This window comes from Neovison vison, chromosome 8, assembly GCF_020171115.1.
Source record: "Neovison vison isolate M4711 chromosome 8, ASM_NN_V1, whole genome shotgun sequence".
In the NCBI taxonomy this organism is placed as follows: Eukaryota; Metazoa; Chordata; class Mammalia; order Carnivora; family Mustelidae; genus Neogale; species Neogale vison.
In genome coordinates this window covers 50,616,500-50,639,501 of record NC_058098.1, presented here as the reverse complement: position 1 = coordinate 50,639,501, position 23,002 = coordinate 50,616,500, and the positions used below count along the sequence as shown (strand labels likewise).

The 23,002-nt window shown below is 37.2% G+C and overlaps 1 pseudogene; it reads right to left on the bottom strand.

Annotated features, from left to right (window-relative positions):
* Nucleotides 1–1,858: 1,858 nt before the first annotated feature.
* LOC122915660 lies at nt 1,859–2,804 on the bottom strand (annotated as a pseudogene).
* Between the last annotated feature and the right edge of the window lie 20,198 nt (nt 2,805–23,002).

The following is a 23,002-nucleotide window of genomic DNA, read 5'->3' as shown; positions in this document are numbered from 1 at the left end:
ACTGGAATTACTGAAAAGGTTAAACTTCATAATTTACATATAAAAGTAAACTTAGTAATGAAAGATGAGTTGTCTATTCTTTTGTTTTTCTCCCTCTATCCCAGAATTAATTTAATTTATGCAGAAATAGTTTTCTGCTTGTGTATTGTACAAGAATCTAAGACAGCAGATACTCAATTGACTGTATTAGATATCTCATTATTAGACTGCCCAGTTCTAAGGTTTTCCTCTTTTTTCTTCCAGTCATTAATCTTTTTACCTCTGTTAATATTTTAAAATCCAATTATGTTATCCACAAATAATCTAATATTCTGGTACTTTTACATTATTCTATTATCTAAAAAGTAATTACTTAATATTTTCTAAATAAAGTTTATATTTAAGGTTATATTTACAGTTAACACCCATAATTAAGAATACTGCCTTGCTCATCAGATGTTTTAATAATGTTTATTGATTGAATTATTTTGAGGTGCTAAAATATACATTTATAATAACCCATCTACAAGAAGGTGTAACATTGCTCCATTTAATGAAAACAATTTTTTGTTTTGTGGTTAATATTAAGGTATAAATTATGAAAAAATTGATTAAAATATTATATGGAATTAAACCAGGCCATTTTCTAATTATGAATATCTTGTGGACAGAAAGGTTGAGTTATGTCTATCACTGTGGCTTTGCACGAAAAGATTCTTAAATGCAGCAGTTATACAATAACAATTTTCATAGAATTCAGTCCCAAATATCCATACTAAGTAATATAACTTTTTATTTTTCAACATTTCCTTAGCGATTCAGGGTCTCTTCTGATTCCATACAAATTTTAGGATTATTTGCTCCAGCTCTTTGAAGAATGCCGGTGGAATTTTGATCGGAATGGCATTAAAAGTATAGATTGCTCTAGGCAGTATAGACATTTTAACAATGTTTATTCTTCCAATCCAAGAGCATGGAATGGTCTTCCATCTTTTTGTGTCTTCTTCAATTTCTTTCATTAGTGTTCTATAGTTCCTCAAGTACAGATCCTTTACCTCTTTAGTTAGGTTTATTCCCAGGTATCTTATGGTTCTTGGTGCTATAGTAAATGGAATCGATTCTCTAATTTCCCTTTCTGTATTTTCATTGTTAGTGTATAAGAAAGCCACTGATTTCTGCACATTGACTTTGTATCCTGCCACGCTGCTGAATTGCTGTATGAGTTCTAGTAGTTTGGGGGTGGAGTCTTTTGGGTTTTCCATATAAAGAATCATGTCATCTGCGAAGAGAGAGAGTTTGACTTCTTCATTACCAATTTGGATACCTTTTATTTCTCTCTGTTGTCTGATTGCTGTTGCTAGGACTTCTAATACTATGTTGAACAAGAGGGGTGAAAGTGGGCATCCTTGTCTTGTTCCTGATCTCAATGGGAAGGCTGCAAGCTTTTTCCCATTGAGGATGATATTTGCTGTGGGTCTTTCATAGATAGATTTGATGAGGTTCAGGAATGTTCCCTCTATCCCTATACTTTGAAGCGTTTTAATCAGGAACGGATGTTGGATTTTGTCAAATGCTTTTTCTGCATCAATTGAGAGGACCATGTGGTTCTTCTCTCTTCTCATATTAATTTGTTCTATCACATTGATTGATTTGCGAATGTTGAACCATCCTTGTAGCCCAGGGATGAATCCCACCTGATCATGATGGATAATCTTTTTAATGTGCTGTTGGATCCTGTTGGCTAGGATCTTGTTGAGAATCTTAGCATCCATATTCATCAGTGATATTGGTCTGAAACTTTTTAAATAAATTTTCAATATTTACCACTTGCAAATGTGGTTTAGGAATCCATTCTAAATTGATTATTTTAGAGTATCCCTCAAATCTTCTGCAAGTTTCGTGTCAAAATCAGTCTATTTCTTTCTAGAACTTTTCTGAAAGCTTTCTTTACATCTTTGCTTCTCAGGGTGTATATGAGAGGATTTACCAGTGGAATGACAACACAATAGAACACTGAGATCACTTTACCAAAGGTGAAGTTGTGTTTGGCTGGAGGGTGAACATAGGCAAAGATAATGGTGGCATAATAAATGGTGACCACAGTGAGGAGGGAGGCACAGGTAGAGAAGGTTTTATTCTGAGCCTTTTGGGAAGACAGCCTGATTATTGTGACTACAATGTATCCATAGGAAGACATAGTAGAAGGAAAGAACTTAGAATCACGATAGAGGTACATGTATAGCCTAAAGTCTCCACCAAAAAAGTATCTGAGCAGAAGAGTTTAAAAATGGGGTCTGAGTCACAAAAGAAATGGTTGATCTTCTGGGGACCACAAAAGTTTAGATGGGAGATGAGTATGGTTGGTGGGAGAAGGGCAATGAAACTTCCAATCCAAGATCCAGGGCACATCTGAAGGCTCATGAGAAGTGAATACCTTAAAGGGCTGCAGATGGCCAGGTACCAGTCATAGGTCATCACACCCGGCAGGATGCACTCTGTAGCTCCCAGGGAGAAAAAGAAGTAGTACTGGGTTAAAAAACCAGAAACAGAGATGGTGACAACATTTGAAATGCAGGTTGCCAGCAATTTTGGCACTGTAGATGTGATATACCATATCTCCAGGAATGACAATTTCCTAAGAAAATGTACATGGGTGTTTGGAGTGTGATGTTCATGAGTACAATGAAAATGATGAGAGTGTTTCCCATGAGAGAGAGCAGATACACAGTGAGAAATATAACAAACAATGTGAGCCTCAGACAGAAAACACCAGAAAACCCAAGAAAAATGAACTGTGCCACTGTTGTTTGGTTTGTTACATCCATATCTCACCATCTCTGATCTGGAATAAACAACAAATCCTGGAATATGGCAGATTAACAAGAATGGAATAATAATGTATTCATTTATTTCATGATAATAGACTCCTAATAATAATAAATGTTAATGACTGGCAATGACATAGTTTCTGTCTTTATAAACATTTTCCATGTATTATCTCACTTGATTTACAAAATCAATCAAATCTCCAAAACAAATCATCTAAAAATCCACTTCTCAAGGAAAGAAACTAAGTTGGGAAATTGTTTTCTCACAGCTACATCACTTTAAGTGGTGGGACAGATTCTTAACAGGTAGTTTGTTTTAAAGGACCATAGTCCAAACTAATATTTAAATGTGGCTATTGGCAGAACATGGCATTGTTCCAACACTGAGTATTGTCCATTAAAATACTGTGAAGAAAGATCAACAACATGCAGATCAATGTGTAGGGGATAAGAATGAGCTCTTATAATGGGGTTCCTAAGCATACTGTTGTCTTATCAAGACAAATGGTTGCCTGAAGTATTGACTTTATTATCCATATTATACACCATCAGTTATGGTTTGGTTGGAGATGGGTACATGAGTAAATCCTATCTCTAGAAAATGGACAGAAAGATTCAACATCTTTATGGAGATAATTTTGTCATAAATATTCAGTTAACTCTCTTAAATTTGACTTTTTGGTTTTTTTTGTTTGTTTGTTTGTTTTGTTTTTGTTTTTTAAACCCATTGCATTCACTGATTTTCCTACATTAGTAGGCAAGAGTAAAGAAAATAACTTTAAACTCATAAGTCCATTCATCCTTCATGATGAAGCTTGTTTCCACAGCATCACTAATGTGACAGAGCACATAATATAAGAGAAAATCATCTACCAATTTTAAATGTTCAATACAGTATATGTAATTATAAATATGTTAAATGTTTCTCCAAAACAGTTGGCTTAGAATTTATAATTTAAGAAAACAATTGAAGGAAATAACTGGGATTGATTTTTTAAAAAAATATTTTTCCTGAGTTTGATTTCTTTATTTTCATAAGAAAAAAATTAACATTTATGTGACACATATGAGACCAAGAGTACAAATTATCTTTTTTTTATCTCTCATATTCCATGTTCTTTTTTTAATTATTTTTTTTTCAGCATAACAGTATTCATTATTTTTGCACCACACCCAGTGCTCCATGCAATCTGTGCCCTCTATAATACCCACCACCTGGTACCCTGACCTCCCACCCCCGCCCTTTCAAAACCCTCAGAATGTTTTTCAGAGTCCATAGTCTCTCATGGTTCACCTCCCCTTCCAATTTACCCCAACTCCCTTCTCCTCTCTAACTCCCCGTGTCATCCATGCTATTTGTTATGCTCCACAAATAAGTGAAACCATATGATAATTGACTCTCTCTGCTTGACTTACTTCATTCACATGATCTCTTCCAGTCCCGTCCATGTTGCTACAAAAGTTGGGTATTCATCCTTTCTTTTTTTTTTCCAATTTATTTATTTGCAGAAAAACAGTATTCATTATTTTTTCACCACACCCAGTGCTCCATGCAAGCTGTGCCCTCTATAATACCCACCACCTGGTACCCCAACCTCCCAACCCCCTGCCTCTTCAAACCCCTCAGATTGTTTTTCAGAGTCCATAGTCTCTCATGGTTCATATCCCCTTCCAATTTACCCAAAAGCACATACCCTCCCCAATGTCCATAACCCTACCCCCCTTCTCCCAACCCCCCTACCCCCAGCAACCCACAGTTTGTTTCATGAGATTAAGAGTCACTTATGGTTTGTTTCCCTCCCTATCCCATCTTGTTTCATGGATTCTTCTCCTACCCACTTAAGCCCCCATGTTGCATCACTACTTCCTCATATCAGGGAGATCATATGATATTTGTCTTTCTCCGCTTGACTTATTTCGCTAAGCATGATATGCTCTAGTTCCATCCATGTTGTCGCAAATGGAAAGATTTCATTTCTTTTGAAGGCTGCATAGTATCCATTGTGTATATATACCACATCTTCTTGATCCATTCATCTGTTGATGGACATCTAGGTTCTTTCCATAGTTTGGCTATTGTGGACATTGCTGCTATAAACATTCGGGTGCACGTGCCCCTTTGGATCACTACGTTTGTATCTTTAGGGTAAATTCCCAGTAGTGCAATTGCTGGGTCATAGGGCAGTTCTATTTTCAACATTTTGAGGAACCTCCATGCTGTTTTCCAGAGTGGTTACACCAGCTTGCATTCCCAACAGTTTAGGAGGGTTCCCCTTTCTCCGCATCCTCACCAGCATCTGTCATTTCCTGACTTGTTGATTTTAGCCATTCTGACTGGTGTGAGGTGATATCTCATTGTGGTTTTGATTTGTATTTCCCTGATGCCGAGTGATATGGAGCACTGTTTCATGTGTCTGTTGGCCATCTGGATGTCTTCTTTGCAGAAACGTCTGTTCATGTCCTCTGCCCATTTCAAGATTGGATTATTTGTTCTTTGGGTGTTGAGTATGTTAAGTTCTTTATAGATTTTGGACACTAGTCCTTTATCTGATATGTCGTATGCAAATATCTTCTCCCATTCTGTCAGTTGTCTTTTGGTTTTGTTAACTGTTTCCTTTGCTGTGCAAAAGCTTTTGATCTTGATGAAATCCCCAAAATTCATTTTTGCCTTTGCTTCCCTTGCCTTTGGCGATGTTCCTAGGAAGATGTTGCTGCGGCTGATGTTGAAAAGGTTGCTGCCTGTGTTCTCCTCAAGGATTTTGATGGATTCCTTTCTCACATTGAGGTCCTTAATCCATTTTGAATCTATTTTTGTGTGTGGTGTAAGGAAATGGTCCAATTTCATTTTTCTGCACGTGGCTGTCCAATTTTCCCAACACCATTTATTAAAGAGGCTGTCTTTTTTCCATTGGACATTCTTTCCTGCTTTGTCGAAGATTAGTTGACCATAGAGTTGAGGGTCTATTTTTGGGCTCTCTATTCTGTTCCATTGGTCTATGTGTCTTTCTTTGTGCCAGTACCATGCTGTCTTGAAGATGACAGCTTTGTAATAAAGCTTGAAGTCCGGAATTGTGATGCCACCAACTTTGGATTTGTTTTTCAATATCCCTTTGGCTATTCGAGGTCTTTTCTGGTTCCATATAAATTTTAAAATTATTTGTTCCATTTCTTTGAAAAAGATGGATGGTACTTTGATAGGAATTGCATTAAATGTGTAGATTGCTTTAGGTAGCATGGACATTTTCACAATATTTATTCTTCTAATCCAGGAGCATGGAATATTTTTCCATTTCTTTGTGTCTTTCTCAATTTCTTTCATGAGTACTTTATAGTTTTCTGAGTATAGATTCTGTGCCTCTTTGGTTAGGTTTATTCCTAGGTATCTTATGGTTTGCGGTGCAATTGTAAATGGGATTGACTCCTTAATTTCTCTTTCTTCTGTCTTGTTGTTGGTGTAGAGAAATGCAACTGATTTCTGTGCATTGATCTTATATCCTGACACTTTACTGAATTCCTGTATCAGTTCTAGCAGTTTTGGGGTGGAGTCTTTTGGGTTTTCCACATAGAGTATCATATCATCTGTGAAGAGTGATAATTTGACTTCTTCTTTGCCGATTTGGATGCCTTTAATTTCCTTTTGTTGTCTGATTGCTGAGGCTAGGACTTCTAGTACTATGTTGAATAGCAGTGGTGATAATGGACATCCCTGCCGTGTTCCTGACCTTAGTGGAAAAGCTTTCAGTTTTTCTCCATTGAGAATGATATTTGTGGTGGGTTTTTCATAGATGGCTTTGATGATATTGAGGTATGTGCCCTCTATCCCTACACTTTGAAGGGTTTTGATCAGGAAGGGATGCTGTACTTTGTCAAATGCTTTTTCAGCATCTATTGAGAGTATCATATGGTTCTTGTACTTTCTTTTATTGATGTGTTGTATCACATTGACTGATTTGTGGATGTTGAACCAACCTTGCAGCCCTGGGATAAATCCCACTTGGTCGTGGTGAATAATCCTTTTAATGTACTGTTGAATCCTATTGGCTAGTATTTTGGTGAGAATTTTTGCATCTGTGTTCATCAAGGATATTGGTCTATAGCTCTCTTTTGTGATGGGATCCTTGTCTGGTTTTGGGATCAAGGTGATGCTGGCCTCATAAAATGAGTTTGGGAGTTTTCCTTCTATTTCTATTTTTTGGAACAGTTTCAGGAGAATAGGAATTAGTTCCTCTTTAAATGTTTGGTAGAATTACCCCGGGAAGCCACTGGCCCTGGGCTTTTGTTCGTTTGGAGATTTTTAATGACTGTTTCAATCTCCTTACTGGTTATGGGTCTGTTCAGGCTTTCTATTTCTTCCTGGTTCAATTTTGGTAGTTTATATGTTTCTAGGAATGCATCCATTTCTTCCAGGTTGTCAAATTTTTTGGCGTAGAGTTGCTCATAGTATATTCTTATAATAGTTTGTATTTCTTTGGTGTTAGTTGTGATCTCTCCTCTTTCATTCATGATTTTATTTATTTGGGTCCTTTCTCTTTTCTTTTTGATAAGTCTGGCCAAGGGTTTATCAATTTTATTAATTCTTTCAAAGAACCAGCTCCGAGTTTCGTTGATTTGTTCTATTGTTTTTTTGGTTTCTATTTCATTGATTTCTGCTCTGATCTTTATGATTTCTCTTCTCCTGCTGGGCTTAGGGTTTCTTTCTTTTCTTTCTCCAGCTCCTGTAGGTGTAGGGTTAGGTTGTGTACCTGAGACCTTTCTTATTTCTTGAGAAAAGCTTGTACCGCTATATATTTTCCTCTCAGGACTGCCTTTGTTGTGTCCCACAGATTTTGAACCGTTGTATTTTCATTATCATTTGTTTCCATGATTTTTTTCAATTCTTCTTTAATTTCCCGGTTGACCCATTCATTCTTTAGAAGGATGCTGTTTAGTCTCCATGTATTTTTGTTCTTTCCAAACTTCCTCTTGTGGTTGAGTTCTAGCTTCAGAGCATTGTGGTCTGAAAATATGCAGGGAATGATCCCAATCTTTTGATACCGGTTGAGTCCTGATTTAGGACCGAGGATGTGATCTATTCTGGAGAATGTTCCATGTGCACCAGAGAAGAATGTGTATTCTGTTGCTTTGGGATGAAATGTTCTGAATATAGCTGTGAGGTCCATCTCATCCAGTTTATCATTTAAGGCCTTTATTTCCCTGTTGATCTTTTGCTTGGATGATCTGTCCATTCCAGTGAGGGGAGTGTTAAAGTCCCCTACTATTATTGTATTATCGTTGATGTGTTTCTTTGATTTTGTTATTAATTGGTTTATATAGTTGGCTGCACCCACGTTGGGGGCATAGATATTTAAAATTGTTAGATCTTCTTGTTGGACAGACTCTTGGAGTATGATATAGTGTCCTTCCTCATCTCTTATTATAGTCTTTGGATTAAAATCTAATTGATCTGATATAAGGATTGCCACTCCTGCTTTTTTCTGATGTCCATTAGCATGGTAAATTCTTTTCCACCCCCTCACTTTAAGTCTGGAGGTGTCTTCGGGTTTAAAATGAGTTTTTTGGAGGCAACATATAGATGGGTTTTGTTTTTTTATCCATTCTGATACCCTGTGTCTTTTGATTGGGGCATTTAGCCCATTAACATTCAGGTTAACTATTGAGAGATATGATTTTAGTGCCATTGTATTGCCTGTAAGGTGACTGTTACTGTATATTGTCTCTGTTCCTTTCTGATCTACCACTTGTAGGCTCTCTCTTTGCTTAGAGGACCCCTTTCAGTATTTCCTGTAGAGCTGGTTTGGTGTTTGCAAATTCTTTCAGTTTTTGTTTGTCCTGGAAGCTTTTAATCTCTCCATCTATTTTCAATGATAGCCTAGCTGGATATAGTATTCTTGGCTGCATGTTTTTCTCGTTGAGTGCTCTGAAAATGTCATGCCAGCTCTTTCTGGCCTGCCAGGTCTCTGTGGATAAGTCAGCTGCCAATCTAATACTTTTACCATTGTATGTTACAGACTTCTTTTCCCGGGCTGCTTTCAGGATTTTCTCTTTGCCACTAAGGCTTGTAAGTTTTACTATTAGGTGACGGGGTGTGGGCCTATTCTTATTGATTTTGAGGGGCATTCTCTGAACCTCCTGAATTTTGATGCTCGTTCCCTTTGCCATATTGGGGAAATTCTCCCCAATAATTCTCTCCAGTATACCTTCTGCCCCCCTCTCTCTTTCTTCTTCTTCTGGAATCCCAATTATTCTAATGTTGTTTCGTCTTATGGTGTCACTTATCTCTCGAATTCTCCCCTCACGGTCCAGTAGCTGTTTGTCCCTCTTTTGCTCAGCTTCTTTATTCTCTGTCATTTGGTCTTCTATATCGCTAATTCTTTCTTCTGCCTCATTTATCCTAGCAGTGAGAGCCTCCATTTTTGATTGAACTTCATTAATAGCTTTTTTGATTTCAACTTGGTTAGATTTTAGTTCTTTTATTTCTCCAGAAAGGGCTTTTATATCTCTGGAGAGGGTTTCTCTAATATCTTCCATGCCTTTTTCAAGCCCGGCTATAACCTTGAGGATTGTCATTTTGAACTCTAGATCTGACATATTACCAATGTCTGTATTGATTAGGTCCCTAGCCTTTGGTACTGCCTCTTGTTCTTTTTTTTTGTTGTGAATTTTTCCGCCTTGTCATTTTGTCCAGCTAAGAGTATATGAAGGAGTAAGTAAAATACTAAAAGGGTGGCAACAATCCCAGGAACATATGCTTTAACCAAATCAGAAGAGATCCCAAATCGTGAGGGGGGATTTCTCCCCCCTCAGGATTGGGTGAGGGATCTCCTCTGATTCGGATCTCCTTTGATTGGGATCTCCCAATCTCTTCTGATTGGGACCTCTTCTGATTTGTGGATAAAAGAGGTTCAAAAAGAAAGAAAGAAAAAAAAGAAATAAAGAATTAAAAAAAGAGATTGAATTAAAAATTCAATCAAGAATTTAAAAAAGAATTAAGAAAAAAAAAGATTGAAGAGATTAGGATCTCTTCTGATTTGGGGATAAAAAGAGGTTCAAAAATAAAGAAAGAAAAAAAGGAACAAAAAGAATTGAAAAAAAAAAGAAAATGAATAAAGAAAAGTATAAAATATATATATATATATATATATATATATAAGATAATCTAGTTAAAAAACGTTAAAAAAGAAAAGGGTAAAAGTTATAAAAAATTTTAGCAGACGAAGAGAAAAAAAATGAAAAAAAAATTAAATTAACTGCAAGACTAAAAAATCACAGGCAGAAAGCCATGAGTTCCGTGGTTTGTTTTCTCCTCCTCTGGAATTCTGCTGCTCTCTCCTTGGTATTGAAACTGCACTCCTTGGTAGGTGAACTTGGTCGTGCCTGGATTTCTTGTTGATCTTCTGGGGGAGGGGCCTGTTGTAGTGATTCCCAAGTGTCTTTGCCCCAGGCGGAATTACACCGCCCTTACCAGGGGCCAGGTTGAGTGATCTGCTCGTCTTTGCTTTCAGGAGCTTTTATTCCCTGAGCGCTTTCCATAGAGTTCCGGAGGACGTGAATATAAATGGCGGCCTCCTGGTCTCCGGCCCGGAGCAGCCGAGAGCCCGGGGCCCCGCTCCCCAGTGCGCCCTCAGAGAACAGCTCCCAGTAACTCGCGTCTGCCTAACCTCCGGCTGCGCTCCGAGCTCACCGAGCTTGCAACTGGTTCAAGGCAACTCCGAGCTGCGAGCTTACCTTCGGCTCTGTCTCTGCAGCCGGCTTTCCCGTTCCAATATCCGCAAGCTCTGCGACACTCAGACACCCCCGATCCTTCTGTGACCCCGTGGTACTTGAGGTCACGCCGACCCCGCGTGGGCTTCGCCCCGGTTTAGCCTCCGGAGCGATATCCCTCAGCGGAACAGACTTTTAAAATTCCTGATTTTGTGCTCCATTGCTCCGCCGCTTGCCGGGAGCCGGCCCCTCCCCCCGGGGTCTGTCTTCCTGTCGCTTTGGATTCACTTCTCCGCCAGTCCTACCTTTCTGAAAGTGGTTGTTTTTCTGTTTCTAGAATTGCTGTTCTTCTTCTCTTCGATCTGCCGATGGATTTGCAGGTGTTTGCAAACTTTAGATAAGCTCTCTAGCTGAACTCGGGTATTCATCATTTCTGATGGAGGCATAATACTCCATAGTGTATATGGACCACATCTTCCTTATCCATTCCTCCGTTGAAGGGCATATTGGTTCTTTCCATAGTTTGGCGACTGTGGCCATTGCTGCTATAAACATTGGGGTACAGATGGCCCTTCTTTTCACGACATCTGTATCTTTGGGGTAAATACCCTGGAGTGCAATGGCAGGGTCATAGGGAAGTTCTATTTTTAATTTCTTGAGGAATCTCCACACTGTTCTCCAAAGAGGCTGCACCAACTTGCATTCCCACCAACAGTGTAAGAGGGTTCCCCTTTCTCCACATCCTCTCCAACACATGTTGTTTCCTGTCTTGCTAATCTTGGCCATTCCAACTGGTGTAAGGTGATATCTCAATGTAGTTTTTTTTAATTAAATTTATTTATTTTCAGCATAACAGTATTCATTATTTTTTCACCACACCCAGTGTTCCATACAATCTGTGTCCTCTATAATACCCACCACCTGGTACCCCACCTCCCACCCTCCAGCACTTCAAACCCCTCAGATTATTTTTCTGGTTCACCTCCCCTTCCAATTCCCCCCAACTGCCTTCTCCTCTCTAACTCTCCATGTCCTCCATGCTATTTGTTATGCTCCACAAATAAGTGAGACCATATGATAATTGACTCTCTCTGCTTGACTTATTTCACTCAGCATCATCTCTTCCAGTCCCGTCCATGTTGCTACAAAAGTTGGGTATTCACCTTTCTGATGGAGGCATAATACTCCATAGTGTATATGGACCACATCTTCCTTATCCATTCATCCATTGAAGGGTATCTCGTTTCTTTTCACAAATTAATATGAGAAGAGAGAAGAACCACATGGTCCTCTCAATTGATGCAGAAAAAGCATTTGACAAAATCCAGCATCCGTTCCTGATTAAAACATTTCAAAGTATAGGGATAGAGGGAACATTCCTAAACCTCATCAAATCTATCTATGAAAGGCCCATAGCAAATATCATCCTCAATGGGAAAAAGCTTGCAGCCTTCCCGTTGAGATCAGGAACAAGACAAGGATGCCCACTTTCACCACTCTTGTTCAACATAGTATTAGAAGTCCTAGCAACAGCAATCAGACAACCGAGAGAAACAAAAGGTATCCAAATTGGTAATGAAGAAGTCAAACTCTCTCTCTTCGCAGATGACATGATTCTTTATATGGAAAACCCAAAAGACTCCACCCCAAAACTATTAGAACTCATACAGCAATTTAGCAACGTGGCAGGATACAAAGTCAATTTGCAGAAATCAATGTAGTTTTAATTTGAACCTCCCTGATGGCTAGTGATGATGAACGTTTTTTTCATGTGTCTGATAGCCATTTGTAAGTCTTTATTGGAGAAGTGTCTGTCCATATCATCTGCCCATTTTTTGATATGATTTTCTGTTTTGTGTGTGTTGAGTTTGAGGAGTTCATTATAGATCCTGGATATCAACTTTTTGTCTGTACTGTCATTTGCAAATATCTTCTCCCATTCCGTGGATTGCCTCTTTGTTTTCTTGACTGTTTCCTTGGCTGTGCAGAAGGTTTTGATTTTGATGAAGTCCCCAAAGTTCATTCGCTTTTGTTTCCTTTGCCTTTGGAGACATATCTTGAAAGAAGTTGCAGAATATCTTTTATTGTTATTTTAAAATAACTATTGCATGGGCATTTTTCTCCTAGTATTAACATAAGAAAAGCAGACATTTGGAAAGATTATTATTACAGCTATGACAAAAGAATATTATGAGTTTTCTTTTCTCTTTCTAAAAGATATCATGGTTATTTAATTCTGCCCATTTTTAATAATAGTGTTACACATGGGATGCCTGTGTGGCTCAATTATTTGGGCATTTTCTTTTGGCTTAGATCACGGCCTTGGGGTCCTGAGATCAAGCTCTGTTTTGGGCCCCCTGTTTAGTGGGGAGTCTGCTTCTCCATCTCCCTCTGCACCTCTCCTCTAATCTTGTGCATACACTCTCTCAAATAAATATTAAAAAAACTTTATTTATTTATTTGACAGATAGAGATCACAAGCAGGCAGAGAGGCAAGCAAAGATGGGGTAGGACAGGCTCCCTACGGAGAAGAGAGCCTGACAAGGGGCTTGATATCAGGAGCCTGAGACCATGACCTGAGCTGAAGGCAGAGGGTTCAACGCACTGAGCCACCCAGGTACCCCTCAAATAAATATATTTTTTAAATTTTTTTTTTAAAGAAAGCATTACAGATGTCGTGAAAAGAAGGGCCATCTGTACCCCAATGTTTATAGCAGCAATGGCCACAGTCGCCAAACTATGGAAAGAACCAAGATACCCTTCAACGGATGAATGGATAAGGAAGATGTGGTCCATATACACTATGGAGTATTATGCCTCCATCAGAAAGGATGAATACCCAACTTTTGTAGCAACATGGACGGGACTGGAAGAGATTATGCTGAGTGAAATAAGTCAAGCAGAGAGAGTCAATTATCATATGGTTTCACTTATTTGTGGAGCATAACAAATAGCATGGAGGACAAGGGGTGTTAGAGAGGAGTAGGGAATTTGGGTAAATTGGAAGGGGAGGTGAACCATGAGAGACTATGGACTCTCAAAACCAGTCTGAGGGATTTGAAGTGGCGGGGGGGTGGGAGGTTGGGGTACCAGGTGGTGGGTATTATAGAGGGCACGGCTTGCATGGAGCACTGGGTGTGGTGAAAAAATAATGAATACTGTTTTTCTGAAAATAAATAAATTGGAAAAAAAAAAGACTAAAAAAAAAAAGTATTACACAACTATATATCACCATAGGACAAAACTGGATGGAAAAAAAATAATTTGAAATCATTTAACACTTTTATAAAAATAAAATAATATTTAAATATGAAAACAAACATATATATTTAAAATTTATTATTTTATATACTTTTTAATGTTCTATATATCTACATGTTTATATATTTACATATTTACAGTATTTATATATTTACAAAATTTTATATTGTAAAATTCATTAAAATTTAAAATTTAACTTATATATTATTAAAATTTACCTATTTTTTAAATTTCTAAACTGCCTACCCTGCATGCCAAATAAAAGTCTGAGAAAGAATATTCTCCCAGATGACAGAAATACCCAAAATTATAAAAGTACTATTAAGTACTTTGATACTCTCTAAGCAAATATAAAACAGTCAAGATTATATTCCTCAGGTGTACTCACAGACCTTATTCCATTTGGTTATTTTCCCAGAGAGGTATTTTATTAGTTACATGCTCTTTAAAAATTTCCTTTCAGAAAGCTATATATTTGAACACTCTACATTTAATTTGCTTATAAAGGAAACAAGCTAAGTAATCTCCTTCCTACTATTTTATTTGATGTTTTATACCATCTATTTTATAAATAAACACCAAATCCCTGTGTGTCTTTTGTGTCCCATGTGCCTCTGTGTGTGTGTTCATATTTTCCTCAATTTTCCTATATCCAGTTGACAAGAAGCAGAAAAAAACATGGCTGGAAATCACCCTTGTGAGAAGTACTAGAATTTTATTAGCAATGAACCTAAGGAATTTTCCTTTACCTTAGGGAATCCATGTAGATTCCCTGAGGACTCTCTTTCAGAGAAGGTCAGAGTGCTCACCTCCTGGGTCTAAAGTAAGAACAAAACAACTATGAGAAATATTGGATAGGTCTTTATAGAAACTGAAGGATAGCTTCATAAATTGATTCATTAGCTGATACTGCCCATGGTATTCACTGTTCACTTATGAGTATAGAATTGTATCCTTCAATATTTCAGCCACAATAGACATGACCAGAAAATACTATACCCTAGCTATCAAGGACATACTAGATCAACATCAAAAATCTTCTTTTAAAATAAAAGGGTAAAAAACAAGTAAGATGAAACAAAACACTGGCTTCACATCATTTTATAAGAATAACTAAGAAAGCATTTTCCAAGTTTGTAAAAAAACATGTTACCCACTATGTAGATTCAAAAGATGAACCATTTCTCAAAGGCTTTGAGTAGAGAATCATAATGAATATGTGCAGAGGATATGAAAATCTGACAAACTTTGGTATCTGAAGATAAGAAAATGATAATCCAAAAATTAAACAAAATGAATCTGGATGATATCCACACATGTGTCATACTAAGGAAATTTACAGTATGAGTTTGAGCTTGTTCAAATTATTCAAAGAAAAATATATTTTGTTCACTATGTAGTTTTGTGAACATTGGTTATCCCATATATAAAATAAAAGCTCACATCTTAGGCATAAATGCCAAGTAAAACCAGCATTTATTTATTTTCTTAAGAATGAAACTGTAAAGTGGTTATCAATGTGTAAGTGTAAATGACCAAAAGATACTTGAAAATACGCAGAGCCGGTTTGTCTGCAGTGACATGGGATGTTGATAGCATGTACTGATATGGACATGAAGGATGATAATTATCTAAGGATGCCAAATAGTGCACCAAGTCTTGTTCTCACGAAGAATGATTCCCCAAAAGGGAATACAAGATAATTTTTAAATAATCTTTTGGTGCTATAACTGAAATATGATAAAATACACATATCATAAGGGTAGAGTTTAATATATTATGGCAAATGTATACATACGTGTAACTGCAACCAGAATCAAGAATATATCCTTCTTTTCCACCTAGAAAGCTTTCTCAAGCCTCATGCACTCAATTAACTTCTCCCTTTAGAGTCAAACAATCACTGCTCTCATTTTTGTCACTGTGACTTAGCTTTGATTTTTCCAGATTTTCATACATGCAGTCATGAAGCATATAGATCTGGTGTTGTTTCATCTATCATCATAAATTAGATATTGAATTCATGCTGCTGTATGTTTTTCTTTTTAAGGTCTTTTAAAATATTTATTTAATTAAGAGAGAGAGAGAGTAAATGGGAGGAAAGGAGAAAGGTAGAGAATCTTCAAGCAGACTCTGTGCTGAGTGTAGGCTTTGACTCAGAGCTGGATCTCCCAACCCATTCAGATCATGACCTGATTTGAAAACAAAAGTTGAACAATCAACTGACTGAGCCACCCAAGTGCCCTCATACTTCAGTGTGTTTTGTAAGCTTATTCCTATTCAGTGCTGAGTTATAGTCTTTTGAATAAATACACCAAAATTTAATCATCCATTTACTTGTTGTAGATATGTATGTATGCATTTTTGGATGTATGTATTTAATTTTTATTTATGTTCATTCTTATTTTGGTTTAATAAGAATAAAACTGCTTAAAAAGAATAAAACTGCTTTGAATTTTCATGTGCAAATCCTTGGCACAGATATGTTTCTTTTTATTTGAATAAATAGCAGGGAGTACAATTGCTAGGTTATATGATAAGTGACTCTTTAACTTAATAAGAAATTACCACAAATTTTCCAAAGTTATTACATTTAACATACCCAGCAGTAGTGATGAGAGCTCTACTGCACAACTTCACCACCTCTCAGAGTTGCACCTAGGTTATTTTGGCTGTACTAATGGGTGTGTAGGGTTTGAAATTTTCTCATAACTAATAATAGCATTTTTTTCATATGTCCACTGACCACTTTAATGAAATTCAAGTTAAGTTTTGTTATGTTGTGCATATTTGTAAATGAATTATTTTTCTCATATGATTACATTGTTGCAGTTCCAAATAAAATGTGTATGTTGGGTATGCATATTTGAATATTTCTATTTGCTTTTACATTTCCTTAATAATGTTTCTTAAGGAGTAAAAAGCTTTTAATTTTCATTAAGTCAATACTATAATTTTTATCTTGCAGAATTTATGCTTTTTGATATGTGCCTTACATCGAGTTTAGAGTACCCTAAAATTATGCTGATTTCTTCTGTTGTTCTCTTCTAGAAAATCTCTAGTTTTATATTTTACATTTAGATCAATGACTCTGTTTTCTAGCGTATTTTGTGCGTGGAAACCTCACATTTCAGGTTTTTGTTTTTTTTTTTTTTTGGTCTCCTGAACAGATTTTCTATATCATTTCAAGTACATAAACTTTTGAATTTATTTTGATTATTTTTCTGAATAATATTTGCTTTGTATTTCTGGGTCTATTTCAAAAATATATGTTCTGTTTGTTTAACTTAATCAATGTACACAGTCTTAACTATCATAGATTTATAGATAGTTTGAAAAATCAGATAGTAAAATCTTTCAACTTGTTTTATTTTTCAAATATAGTTTTGCCTAATCCAAACCTATAGACTCAGAAATTTTCAGAAGTAGCTTATGAAATTATATACACACACAATTTCTGACGTTTTGAGTCATCTCAAGAATGAACATGGTGTATCTTACCATGATTTTGGCTTTCCTTAATTTCTGTTAACACTAATTTATATTTTCTAAGGATTAATTTATTTATTTGACAGAGAGAGAGATCACAAATAGGAAGAGAGGCAGGCAGAGAGATGGGGGGAAGTAGGCTCCCCACCAATCAGAGAGCCTGATATGGGGCTCGATCCCAGGACCCTGGGATCATGACCTGAGCTGAAGGCAGAGGCTTTAACCCACTGAGCCACCCAGGTGCCCCAACAGTAATTTATAATTTTAAGTGTACAAGTCTTCCATATACTTAGTTAACTTTTCCCTGTACATTTAATGCTTTCATTGTTATTAAAATAATGTCTTCAAATTTACAATCTATGTTTTGTTGTTCAAATGTAACAATTCAATTATTTTTCATATTGTGCTCTTATAACATGTGTCCCAAATAAATTCATTTGTTAGTTATGGTAGTTTTACATTTTTTATGGTTTTATATTTACATTAAGATCACTTACAAAGAGAGTTTTATTTTTTCTCTCAATTCAGTGTGCTTATATTTAAGTGTGTCTTTATTTTTCCTACCTTATTATAGTTCTAGTACCTCTAATTAAATACTGAGAGTATACATTATTGTTTTACACTTAATACTAAGAGAAGGGATTCTGTTTTCCATTATTTTTAAAATATTTTATTTTTTTATTTGCCATAGAGTAGAGAGAGCACAGTAGGCAGAGCAGCAGGCAGAGGGAAAGCGAGAAGCAAGATCTCTGCTGATCAGGGCACTTAATGCAGGGCTCCATCACAGGACCCTGAGCACATGATCTGAGCCCAAGGCAGCTGCCTAACCAACGGGAGCACCCAGGGGACCCTCTGTTTTCCATATTAATTATGATGTTGGGTACATGTTTGTTGCTTTTTGCTTGTTTTATTTCTGTTTGAAACAGAAGCTCTTTATTAGGATCATGAATCGCTTTCTTTATTTAAAAATATATTTATTTATTTGAGAGAGTGAGTGAGAGGGAGAGAGAGGGAGCTGGGAGAGGGCAGAGAAGGAGAAGCAAAATCCTCACAGAGCAGGAGCATGATATGTGTCTCAATCCCAGGACCGTAGGATGATGATCTGAGCTAATGGCATACAGACCCTTAACCAACTGAACCATCCAGGAAACCCATGGATTCCTTTTCTGTTTTAGTTTGATAAGACTGCTTGATTTGTGGCTGTTGTTGTTAGAACATTAAAGACTCATAAGTTTTTCAAATTTTTTTATACTTCTCTGCAATTTTTATATAATTTTAAACATTTCTTTTGTTTATTGGGTAATTTGCATTCTATTTCTTTGTTTTCAAGTGTTAAACTAACTTCATATTACCTGCATATATTTGGTTGGTTATACCTAACTCATATATTATTTTGTATATGTCTATTTAAATGAGTGTGAAAGTAAGTCTGATGAAGGGTCCTTACCTAGTTTGCCTAGCTTCAGTCACAGACCAGAATATTGATAGATATTATTTATCAATCTTCCAATAAAGACTATTTGTTGGGTCCTTTATCAAAGGAATGAGACTGAGACAAAGTGAAAGTTATGCAAAGCCTTATTCTATGCCTAGCATTAGAAGTTAGACTGACTGGCCAGGGGAACAAGGCTGAGACAAAGTGAAAGTTATGTAAAGCTTTATTCTACACCATGCATTAGAAGTCAGACTGACTGGCTAGGGCCACCTCCAAAGAAAGCGACCCCCCTTTGGTCTTACATCTAGTTTTATAGGGCACAACAACAGACCTCTACATATGTGTCTTTGGCTGATTGGATGTTTCCACCTGTCTGGACTTGTTTTAGATGTGCGTTTTAGTAATAGTTACCTGGAACGGATAAAACAAAATGGCCTTGTTTTAGGTGTGTTTTTTAGCAATAGTTACCTGGAACTGATATCAATAACTGTTGAGGCATTTATTAAACAAGAAAATGTCTACCTAGGCAACATGGAGTCACTATGGTTAAGTAGGCCCAGGCAAGCCATAGGGGTTTAACAGGTTTTAATGTGAAATTGATACCAACATATTAAACTACAAAAACATAGCAAATTACAACCAATCATCATATAGTTGACTTCCAAAGCTCATGAGAAAATAATTTTGAAGATATATTTGGAATTTTGGACATTTGGATGTGACCATGTTTATAGGACATTCTAGAGAATTACATGTATGACTGGGCTTGACATGTTCAGAAAAGACTTGATAAGATGCAAAGCTTTTTACCACAGGCTGATACTTAGGATTAATGCAATCTTGTCTAAAAGTAGAAGGACTGTCCAAGATAAAGTCAACACACTAAGGCTGGGAGCATTCTTGTAGGTGTGTGCATTTTATTTTCCTCTTTTTTTCTCATTCCTGGAATTCATATGAACCTCTCAAAATACAGCTGTATTTACAAAATATCAAAAATAATTAAACAACTATGGGAAAGTAATCAAAACAAGTAAGGTGTGTACATGCAGTTCATAAGATATTGTTGAAAAAATTAAAGAATAAATTCTGAGTAAATTGAAAGATGCTTTGTGTTTTATGTAAGAACTTAATATAGTCAACATGCCAATAATACAGAATCTGGAAAGTCAATACATTTTCTATAACTTGTCTTTTTTTTCAGAAGTGGAATGTTGTTTCTCAATTACATAGATTTCTTAGATGCTTTAAAGAGGCAAACTTTCTTGAAAAAGAAGACAATATTGGAGGACTCATATTCTAGATTTCAAAACAATTTAAGACTGACATAAGAATACACATGTACCTTTGTATATGATGGCATATCAGACATAAACATATCTATAGGAAATAGATTTTTATAAGAATAACTATTCCATTCAATGGGAAAATTTAAAATCATTAACAGATGAAATTTGGACAAATGAATTTCTATATGCAGAGTAATGAAGTTGGACTCCTACCTCACACCATATGAAAAAAATTTCCCCAAACATATCAAAAACATAAATATAAGAACTACAATCATAAAACTCTTAGAAAAATTAATAATGATAATTTATGACTTGATTTTTCTCCGTGAATTTCAAAATATTACTGGAAATGTAGAAGAAACAAAAGAAAATAATGATAAATTGGACTACACTAAAATTAAAATCTTTTGAGTTTGAGTGATAATTGTTAGGAAAGTGCAGAGGCAACATACAGAAATGAAAAAGAAAAAATAGCCCACTTCAAAGATGGCCAGGGGTGGAGCTGATTAGGAAATAATAAGTCACAAAGGGAGGAGTTGGACTCCATCTTCTTTTCCTCTGAAAAAATACTGCAATTTCTACCTGAACGAATTTTCTTTTGGTGGTGTTACTAGAGTATAAGGGAGAGGTTTTCTGATTGCTTTCCAGTGTCTCAAATTAGAAGCTTTACACAGTCTTCACAGCAGGAAGAAATAAAGAAAAGGATGATAGAAGGAGCACACAGGAGAAGAGTGGACTTCCCAAGTACTCACTGGCTTCACCCTCATTCCTGCCCTGGGTGGGAGAATAGTTAGCAACTAACTTTTGCCAAGTCCGGTCATCAAGTAGAACTGTGACAGCAAGAACACAAGAAATTGGTCAAAACAGGCAGATATTGTAACAGAAGAACCAGAAGGACTTGGTGGCAGACTGGTCACAAGCATATTATTGGCTTCAGCTTGTCATTTTATTGAGGAGTTTTTAATAAAAATTTATAAGAGACACTGGGGAGAGGGGAAAGATGACAGAGAAGTAGGAGATTCTGTTTCAACTGGCCCCCTGAAGTGAGCAGGTATCTACCAGAACACACCGAATACCCATGAAATCAACCTGAGATGTAAGATTACACACTTCTGCATCTCTATGGGGACAGAAGATCATCAGTGGAGAGGTAAAGCGAGGTGGGAATGCTCTGACTGATATCAGAGCATAAACAGAAGGGGCAGGGAGCCACCAGAAAAAACCCATTGAAAAGTAATACCCCAATACAAAAATTCACTGTTATTGGGGACCATCATTAACTTGAAGTCTGGATAAAAGCACTCAAAAAGAGCAAAAGATCTTAAGGGCTAACTGGCGGAGTCAGGTGGTCAGAGATATGGGCTTCAATCCATGGTTCCAGGACAGTCACTGCCAGCGAACATCTATACCAGAGAGAGCCCAGCAGAGGCTCCAGTCCGAAGTCTCAGAGTTCATGGCTTTTTGCTTATTGCACCACAGCTTGGGCTGGGTTCATTCCCATCTGCAGCTGAGAGACTGGTGTGGGTGCCAGCTGGCAGTCTCTGGACCCATAGCCTTCTTTGACCCTCGTGGCTGTAGGGTTTGAGTGCAGAGTTTGAGTGCCTGTGCCTGAGAGATATCAGCATGAATTCCAGTTGGGAGTCCTCAGCCTGCACCCTTCCATGGCTGCAGCCTGCACAGCCGCTGCCCCATGTGAGCACACCTGGTGCAGATGTGGTCTCCAGACAACAGTCCCAGCAATGGCAGCCACCTGGCTTCAGGCTGAGCCAGACCAATATTGCTGGTGGTTTTAGTGGCAAGAGGGTGCATAGAAAAGTGGGGGCTTCAGGCGACCACTGAGATGGTGGCTGGGGGTGCACACTGCCTGTGGGAGGCTGCAGTGTTCAGGAGAGTGTGCAGAAGAGGGTCTGTGTGTTCTGAACCTCCCAGAGAGGGGCAGACTGAGACTTTTCTCTGAGGCAGATGTCTGGGTGCAGACAGTTTATTTTCCACAAACCCTCAAAAATCCCCCCAAAGCTGCAAAAAACCCAAAAACCTCCATAAAAGTAAAGTCAGAAAAGCTGGTTTCCACAAGCCCAACCCCTTGATAGGGGGCAGGGTGACTCAGCCAAAGCAAGATTGACAGGAAAACAACGTGGCAGGACTCTCCCCAAGAAGATAAACCAAAAGAACAAGAAGACAACAACCAAAGGGTCCCCATATAACTGTAAGCCCCAACATCAGGGGAAAACAATATATTAAGCTCCCAGTATCACCCCACAACCTGTATATTTCATAGATATGTTTTCTTTCTTTTAAATTCTTTCTCATGGGGACGCCTGGGTGGCTCAGTTGGTTGGACGACTGCCTTCGGCTCAGGTCGTGATCCTGGAGTCCCGGGATCGAGTCCCGCATCGGGCTCCCAGCTCCATGGGGAGTCTGCTTCTCCCTCTGACCTTCTCCTCACCCATGTTCTTTCTCACTGTCTCTCTCTCAAATAAAAAAATAAAATCTTAAAAAAAATTTATAAATTCTTTCTCATGATTTCTGTTCATTTAATTTTTTTCCAATTTATTTATTTTCAGAAAAACAGTATTCATTATTTTTTCACCACACCCAGTGCTCCATGCAAGCTGTGCCCTCTATAATACCCACCACCTGGTACCCCAACCTCCCACCCCCCCGCCACTTCAAACCCCTCAGATTGTTTTTCAGAGTCCATAGTCTCTCATGGTTCATCTCCCCTTCCAATTTACCCAAAAGCACATACCCTCCCCAATGTCCATAACCCTACCCCGCTTCTTCCAACCCTCCTCCCCCCAGCAACCAGACAAACCATAAGTGACTGTTCATTTAATTTTTTAACACACTTACCATTACAACTAGATGTTTAATAAAACATATTCCATAATAACCTTTAACTTGAACTTTTTTCATACACATACCAGTGTTTTTTTCTTTTTTTTTTGTTTAATATACATATATATATATATATAAGCTACAAGGTAACCCTTTTTTCCCTATTCAATACTACTATATAT